The sequence below is a fragment of the Lactuca saligna genome, chromosome 4, assembly GCF_052625555.1.
Source record: "Lactuca saligna cultivar CGN05327 chromosome 4, ASM5262555v1, whole genome shotgun sequence".
NCBI lineage: Eukaryota > Viridiplantae > Streptophyta > Magnoliopsida > Asterales > Asteraceae > Lactuca > Lactuca saligna.
In genome coordinates this window covers 260400113-260407905 of record NC_136420.1, presented here as the reverse complement: position 1 = coordinate 260407905, position 7793 = coordinate 260400113, and the positions used below count along the sequence as shown (strand labels likewise).

General features: G+C 33.5%; 1 pseudogene across 2 annotated transcripts; it reads right to left on the bottom strand.

Moving 5' to 3' along the window:
* Positions 1 to 1213: 1213 nt before the first annotated feature.
* Positions 1214 to 7319, bottom strand: LOC145043535 (pentatricopeptide repeat-containing protein At1g71210, mitochondrial pseudogene; annotated as a pseudogene). Of its 2 annotated transcripts, none has more exons than XR_013681053.1 (4): positions 7090 to 7319; positions 3841 to 6649; positions 3395 to 3586; positions 1214 to 2509 (listed from the first exon to the last, which is right to left on the bottom strand). The product of XR_013681053.1 is annotated as a pentatricopeptide repeat-containing protein At1g71210, mitochondrial pseudogene, transcript variant X2 (transcript). The 2 variants fall into 2 exon arrangements; XR_013681052.1 differs by having other exon boundaries at positions 1214 to 1379.
* Between the last annotated feature and the right edge of the window lie 474 nt (positions 7320 to 7793).

Here is a 7793-nt window from a genome sequence, read left to right as displayed (position 1 = left end):
TCACTACGAAATCGTAGACGAAAAAATGGTCTACTGTTTCCTTTGAGAAGTCTACTGTTTCCCAAAGAGTAGATTAAAAAATATCTACTGTTTCGTCTAAAAACCTACGGTTTTGGGTTTTTTTGAGTATTTTACTACTAATTTATGTATTTTGACTACTATATCGTACCTAGTATATATTAAAAGAAAAATCTCTTTTAGAGTAAAAGTTAGTGTTTTTTTTCATCTTAAAAAAATAAAAAACCAAAACCACAGTAGATCATTTTTTAATCTATTATTTGGGAAACAGTAGACTTTTTAGAGGAAACTGTAGACCATTTTTTCATTTACAATTTCGTAGTGAAAAATGAAAAAAAAAAAAATCCTAATATACTAAGATCAAAACTATAGGTAAATGGACGAAACAGTAGGTCATTTTAACCATTTACGGTTTTGATTACTATTTCGAAATAAGTCCTAAATTCTGGCTAAAAAATGAGAAGTCATTAATAAATTTGGTTAGAGTAGTAATTTTTCCCTAAATTAAATTAATCGTTGGTGATCTGTGATTTAACTCTAATACTTGAAAACCCAAAACCAAATTTCACCGGGAAGAGCATTAAAAGATGTTTGAATAACCTATATGTTAAACTTGGGTACTATTTGATAACATTGTACTACCTTTTACCCTCACATAACTAAATTCTGGTGAAAAAAAAAAAATGAAACATGTTACCTTATTAAACTAAAAATTGAAACTTCAAGATATGATGATAGAACATGGTTATTATTTTTAACGTAACTATTACAAACTTGAATATAAAATGACACAAAAACCAAGCTGAAGGGACACGAGCTAAGACGAATAGGTGAAGTGGTTTACCGGATTTGCTTTTTAATCTCAACCACTACGAGATCCTTTCCAAATTCCAAGCCCTATATTTATTGAGAATGCATGTACATGGTAACAATATTTTTGTATCCATGTGTAACATAAATAAATAAAATAACCAAAAGTTAACTCTTAGCAAATGTTACAATAATATACTCGTACATCAAGATTTATTGTTTTGTGTCAAAGTTTAACTTTCCAATTAGAAATTACGCGAAGTATTTTGAGATAATACTACTACTACTTTATAGTGTTTTTGCATGATGTTTTAAACCATAAACTTGAAACTCATTTTTATTAAAATGATGTTCCAAAAGATAAGCATTTGAACAAATTATAATATTAGCAAAGCCGAAGATTAGTATGTTAATATTGAAATTTAACAACATATTCCTTTGAGAGTATATCACACCCTAAATACATGATGCCACAAATGGCTTCCATCAAAATTTATGAGATCCACTCAATTCGGTATCTTTAGTTTGAACTTCAAGCCCAACAACAGCAACTGCAATCATCACAGATAAATCAACTAATAAATTTCAGAGTAAATTACACGAATGGTCCCTATGGCTTCGGGTAATTTGCGCGTTTCGTCCCTAACTTATTTTTTTAACTCGGAAGGTCCCTATTGTTTGTTTTTGTTACACACTTGATCCCTAATGTTTGTCTTTGTTATGCGTTTGGTCCCTGTCTTACCTAAAAAAACTATTATTTAAATAGGGAAAAATGATGTGATAGGTAAAGGTAAGGTTAGGGAGGTGAGGTTGGGGGTGTGTTTATTTAAATAAATTAAAAAATCAAGGGAAAAATAGTCTTTTTTAGGTAAGACAGGAACCAAGCATTTAACAAAAACAAACAGTAGGGACCTTCCGAGTTAAAAAAATAAGTTAGGGACGAAACACGCAAATTACCCTAAGCCATAGGGACCATTCGTGTAATTTACTTTCACTATACAAACAAACTCAAAAGTAAGTACATACTGTCATTAATATTTTTGTAAGGTCAAATGCAAGAAATAGTAACTAACTTCTATTCATTTGTTTATTATTTATAGTCCTAATTTTATATCTTCCTATCATAGCATTGTACATGTAAATTCGTGTCTGACACGAATACACGACACGGATTGTCAGGTCTAGATAACCTTGATTGAAACAAAACCTTTCGAGTTCCCAATGATTGAAATTGAAAGCACGTGATGGAGATTCACTTGATAACCTAGAGAAATACAGAAGAATTGTGGGAAAACTTAACTGTCTGTCGATTACACGTACAGACATTGCTTTTTCGATGAGTGTTGTAAGTCAGCATCTCCATGAACCTTACACTTGGATGCAGTTAGTTATATTCTGAAGTACCTAGTCAAGGCGTCCTATATCAAAATCATGATCATCATGTCATCGAAGGCTTCACCACTGTCAACTACAATTGCGATCCTACAAACAGGGAGTCTACTACTACTACAAGCTCTTGTGTGTTTGTTGTAAGGAATCTGGTTTCATGGAAAAGTAAGAAACACAATGTCGTTTCACAATCAAGTGTTGAATATCAGGCTATGGCTTAAACTACATGCGAGCTAATATGGGTACGAAATATGTTGATGAACTTGAGTTTGCTCAATCCAAACCAATGAACCTGTATTATGATAATGAGGCGGCTATCAATATTGTAAACAATCCCTTCTTTCATGAAAGGACTATATATATATCAAAGAAGACATCAATTTCACTTGTGAAAATCTAGAAGATGGAATCATCTCTACTCCCCATATTCGAATAGGAAGTCAACTACTTCATCAAAGCAAAGCATTACCTCTGGTTCGTAAATATCTTTTATTTCTAACAAGTTAGACATGCTTAACATATATGATCCAACTTGAGAGAGAGTGTTAGAATGCAAATATTATATGTATTAGCTTTGGCCTAGTTAGCCTATTGACCCAAGGGTTTCTATGTCTAGGGATCCTGCCTCTATATATAGTCTTGTACAATCTCCTTGTAAAGTACACAATCAATAATGTATTTTCACCCTCAATCTCTAGTTTACAAGAATCTTATAAGATATGTGAATCATGTTGACTTGTTAAATGAAGAACAACATTTTACCTTAAATGTAAGAGTTGATGCATTAACAAGAATCTTATACTTTTTCACTTTAAATGAAGAAACAAATATAAATCACTTGAAGTCTCCAAAAGAGTTTCTGAGCGAAGTAGAAAACTAGTTAGGCAAGAAGATTAAAGTTAATCGGTCTCATCAAGAAGGCAAATATATTAGCCATGATTTCGACTTCGAATGCTATCTTAATTAGTTGAGTTAACTCAGGGAGAGTCTAGCCTCTTGAATGCTAGGTTTCATTTTCTTGTAATAATTTGGTTCTAATCTTTTAATTCTAATCAAACATTCCGCTATATTGAATGACCCGTTGAATCAAACAGAAATTGAGATAAGGTAAAAGAAAGAGGAATAATAAAAAAAAGTTGTTAAAACAAGAGTTTAAAATGAGTTGCAATCCATGTACCTTGTTCAAATTTGTGGCTATCTTGACTCTTGAGTGATGAAATCAAAGAAAATGGAGAAGATAGAAGATGAAGAGTTATGTCATTCAAATTTGTGGCTGAGTTTTCAATCAATGCTCATGAAATCCAAAAAACCACCAAACAATATTGCAAGTCTGCAACACCCTTGTCTAACTTTCCACCCTCTCTCCTATCTGATGTGAATAAATCAAAGGTGCCAAATTTCAGATAAATCAATTATTTTATAGTCTCTTTGTGTAAAAATTAGTAAATGATTGAAACATCAGAGACTTTTCCATACAAAAAAAAAACTAAAAACAGTAGGACTAAATGCAACAGAAAGCAACCTACTTTCATTTCTTCCTCTTATAACAAACAAACCAATGATCATATATTGCTATTTCTAGCATTTAACCCTAAATATTACAAAAGCTGATAGTTTACATACCTTTGATATATTTCACATGTTTTTGGAAGTATGCAACTTTATGAAAATCTTTAAAGCAAAATAGTTGTAGCCTCACTTGGAGTAAACCCTAACTTCTGCATCTCCTCCAGCCATACTTTACCTTCAGCCGCCCTACCATGTCTGTAAAACCCATGCACCAAAGTCTCATAAGTCCACTGATTCGGCTTATACCCTTTCTCATAAATCTTCCGGAACAATCTAGAAGCATCATCCACCTGTTTCTTTATTAGTTTCCTCAAAAGCATGTTGTATGTGTATATATCAAGTGGAAAACACTTCCCCACTACTTCCTCCAACTCATCGATATCTATATCGTCTCTAAACCGGTCAGAAAACAACCCAACCAACTCACCGAGTTTCCACATAGGTGACGACTGAGTCGACTCGGTTGACTCGGTGGGTAGTGAGTCGACCCAAGTGCTGTATAGGTTTTGGTCTTTTAAAGAATATAGAAGCAAATTGTTACCGATAAAAGACGATAAAGGACGCCCGACTCGAATCATGTCACTGATAACATCCATGACTTTGTCATATCTTTTGTATTTGCATAAAACGTAAATTAACTCTTCGTAACATTCGATACTTGGTTTGACCGTTTTACCCTTCTCTCTAATTTCCAAAAATATACTCAACGCAACATCCGGTTTATTTGCTTTGCATAGACCAACAACCATCGTGTTACATACTTTTCTCCCGATTTTTCGTCTTTTCAAAATATCATAAAACATCAACGCATCTGATGTTTTCCCACTTTTTAAATAACTTTTCAACATTAAAACATCCGAACCCAAATTCGGAGAAATCCCACTTCTTTTCATCATTTCATACACTTCTTTTGCTAAATCGGGTCTTTTAGCAAGACCAGCTCCTTCTATAAAATAATTAAAAAACGTACAATTGGGTTCATGTAAAGACAATTGCATTTCCAACAATTTTTCAAATTGTTTTTCGGGATTTTCCATTTCACATACACTTTGAACCACACCTCGAAACAATTCCCTCCCAGGGGTACGACCTTTTTCTTTCATTTCTATTAATAATCTTGTTGCAATATCGCCTCTATTGTGTTTTATAAACCCGTTTATCAAAGTATTGTAAGCACATCCGGTTGTTACTTTATCAAGAAGGGTTAATTCCCCATGTATGATATACCCATCTTCTAACTTTCCCTTACTACAAAGGGCGTTTATGTACTTTTCGTAAAACTTATTGCTTAACAAAATCCCATGCTCTAATGCTACACGAAAAAACTCCTTCATCATCTCGAGATTTTCCACATTGCATAAAGCGTCTGCCAAGATAGAAAACGGGATTTTTCCCGGGAAATACCCTTGGTCGATTGAGTTGTTTAAAATACGATATGCATCAATGACGCTTCCGTCCCTACAAAGGGTATTCATTAAGTAATTAACAGCCATTGAACTCAAAGATAATCCAATCTCTGTTCTTGAATCGTATAATTTTAAAGCAACATCCACCATTCCTGCTTTACAAAAGAAGCATAGAACAATGTTCATTGTTAACTCATCTGGAGGGATATTGTTTTTCATCATTTCAATCACTAAATCACATACTTCTTCGAGTCTGTTTTCTCTTAGAAGTCTTAAAATCAAGGAGTTGTAACGAAAAACATCCGGAACATAAACAGCCGGCTTTTGGTTCCTAGTTTTTTGCAAAAACTCCATAGCTCCATCTACCTTTCTAGCACGAACAAGTTCCCGAATCCATATATCATAAACATGAAATTCCCCAAATTCATCGACTAATTTCCCAGCTTTATCAAACTCATTGTTCTTACATAACGCATCAACAATAGCACCAACTATATAACCACTACTCTTTATTTTAATCCCACTATTAATCACCCCATGCAGATAACTTTCTGCTTTATCAAACTCCCTTTTTCTACAAAAACCCTTGACCAAAATTGAATGAGTGATTTCTGATTCAAAACCACGAATCTTGATCTGTCTAGCAACTGATTCAACTTCATCAAAATAACCCTCTTCCACTAAAGCATTTAAAAGCACATGATAAGCAAAATCGTCTAAATCAATACCTTGGTATCGCATTCGGCCGAATAATTGAAGGGCAATTTCGGGTTTTCCTGCAACAGCATAACCCATGACCAAAATGTTGTGAAAATTAGTCATGTGACCTCCTCGATGTTTGTTATACCTTTCTAATAAATCAAACATTTTTGACATCAGTTTTGCTCTTGAAAGAATCTTGAAAATTGCATTGAATGTGGCACGTGTGTGGTGAAACCCTTGTTGTCTCCCTGCCCAATCAAAGAACTTTGTGCAAGATAAAACGTCTTTTACGTATGATAAAACATCAAGAACAAGTGACTCTGTGAGGCGTAGATTTAGAGAAGATAAAGCTGCATCTATGGCTTCATGTTGCACTACAAAATCCTCATTTTCACTGATGCTGCCATTAGAAGATAGGATTTGATGTATTTGGTCAAGAAAAGGGTTCCCATTTGACTTGAACCATTCGCGAAATGTTAGAGCCAAATCTTCTGCGTGTAGTTTATGCAGGGGTGATGAATAAGATGGAAATAATGGGTTTAAACTGAGAGCATTTGATGTGGTGGATGATGTTATTGTTGAATAGTTGAAGGGATTGTTGTTATTGAGAGGAGAAATGAGGGATCTGATGGAATTTTTCTTTAGGTATCTTAGTCTCACCATAATTTGTGAAGTGGATTTGTTGTAAGCTACTGCATTAACACTGCCTTAGGGGCAAAGTTTTATTTCTTGATGTCTGCATCCCACCTATGAACCTATAAATCAACCAAAAACAAATACATTAATTAATATTCAGGAAATTGACTCAAGTGGATATGAAATTGCTATCCAAGTTCAATTGGGATTTAGGAATGGTTTGTAAACCTCTTAAAGAATCATATTTAATCCAAATCTCATCTCAATAGCTGTGATTGGGCATAAACCATGGTATCAAGCAAGTAATTATGCAACAATCAGAAATTCAATAGCATATAGATCTTATAAGAGCTTGATTGAAGCTAGTTAACCTCGCTTATCCACCAAGCTATGTAAAGTTAACATAGAACTGGGTAAACACTAATAAAATCCATGGATTAGAAATAAAGATGCCCTAAGTTCGTACAGTTTTTCTACTAGTTATCAGACAGTATATCTTTTTTATGATATGCAGTGCTTCATTTCTAAATCCTATATAAGCGAAAAGATATTAAATTACCTAAATCAGTAGTTCCTTTATACACATACTAGCTTCATTCAACTGGAATCGGAAGCAAAACGATGAATCAAATACATTTACTGGTAATGTCGTGAAGCAAGATGGAGCAGTAATCCGGCGATGGGAGAAGCAGCATGCCGGAGATGAAAGGAGACGGCGACGTCGGGGGGCTGACGTCAAGGCGAGGAGAGATGGGGCGAGAGAGAAGAAAAATGCTACCTAGGAAGGTACTAAACTACCAATCGGTTTGATTTAGTAAAAATAATATAATTAAAATAAAAGATCTCTAATAAAATCATAATATTTTCGGTTAGTTTACATCATAATATTTTCGGTTAGTTTACAGTTTGGTCACAAATTAAATTTTGTTTAAAAAAAACATAAAAGAAGCTAAATCTTTGAAATAACCCTACGTAGTTGGTTTCACATATTTAACCGGTATCTCGTTTTTTTCGTTAATTGATCTAAATTTTGGTGGTTTTTTTTCATTAATTTATCAAAATTTTGATGTTTTTTCATTATTTTTTACCAATAATCAAAATATTTGGATTTTTCTGAAAATTACCTTTAAACTAAGGGAACTGATATTTCCACTTAAAAAATTGATACATCCACATAAGGTACAATATCATTGTAGTTATCATACAAATCAGTAAAACTTATATTTTGTGGATGAATAAATGCCTTGAGTGGAAATATCACTT